This window comes from Capsicum annuum, chromosome 6 (assembly GCF_002878395.1).
Source record: "Capsicum annuum cultivar UCD-10X-F1 chromosome 6, UCD10Xv1.1, whole genome shotgun sequence".
NCBI classification, from domain to species: domain Eukaryota; kingdom Viridiplantae; phylum Streptophyta; class Magnoliopsida; order Solanales; family Solanaceae; genus Capsicum; species Capsicum annuum.
Window position 1 is genome coordinate 51163457 of NC_061116.1, and position 1116 is coordinate 51164572.

At 37.5% G+C, this 1116-nt stretch overlaps 1 non-coding gene across 1 annotated transcript; it reads right to left on the reverse strand.

Moving 5' to 3' along the window:
• Positions 1–734: 734 nt before the first annotated feature.
• LOC124899808 lies at positions 735–841 on the reverse strand. Its single transcript, XR_007057372.1, has one exon. It is a non-coding gene; the product is annotated as a small nucleolar RNA R71 (small nucleolar RNA).
• Between the last annotated feature and the right edge of the window lie 275 nt (positions 842–1116).

A 1116-nucleotide genomic window follows, 5' to 3' on the forward strand; every position in this document is an offset into this window, starting at 1 on the left:
ATTACTTGTACGATTGCGTGCACTTGCGTGTGCGTTTGAGTCGCAATAAGTTTTTGGCGCCATTGCCAGGGACTATTATAATTAGTAAATTGCTAAATTTTTTATTTTTGATAATATGTTTTAGCATTAACGACTTGATCTTAGAGGCTGAATTTTTGCAAGATTAGCTGACTACAGGACTGGAGAGAGATAAAGAGTTGGTAGAGCTTTTTGTAGAACTATAACTGATATTTCAACAAAGGTGAATAAATCAATATCCCAATCAACAGGTTCAAATGACCCATCCAATTGATCCAAATGATCCTATTAATCCAAATGCTGAAAATGCCCCAGCTCTGGTTATCCCAGTTGTTCCTGCTCAACCAGCTGCTAGACCTATTCGTGAGGTGTCAATCCTGCTCATGATCTATGTGATGAATAGTATTCACAAGCCCAAACTAGGTGGTCAATTTGAATTGAAGCAGAATATAGTGCAATTGTTGAATTTAGTGGGGCAATTCCATGTCCTTTCACATGAAGACCCGCAACAACACATACCGAACTTCCTAGAAATAAGCAATACTTACATTCTGGAAGGGGTGAATTTTGATTATGTCAGATTGACACTCTTCCTTATTTCTCTAACTGAAGAAGCAAAAAGGTAGTTACATGATAAACCATCACTCTCTATCACTTCATAGGAAGATCTAGCTTAGAAATTCCTTATTCAATTCTTTTTATCAGGGAAGACTGCACGTTTAACAAGTGAGATTCTGAGTTTCATACAGAAAGAAGAAGAGAATCTCTACCAGCCTTGGGAGAAATTTAAGGGTATGATCAGAAATTGCCCTCACCATCATCAGTCTAATGATGTTCTTGTTATACTTTCATTGAGGGATTAGAGCCAAAAACCAAGATTCTATTGGATTCAGCAGCAGGTGGGTAGGCTCTGGAAAAGACTTATGAAGAATTGTACACACTGTTGAATCAAATTTCATAAGGGAATCCTGATTGGCATGCTGATTTGAGGAGTGCTCCTAAGAAGGTTGCTGGGTATTGGAGGTAGAACAGTTTACTACATTACAAGCACAGATTACAGCAATGTAAAATCATATGATTACGCAGCTTAATAATATT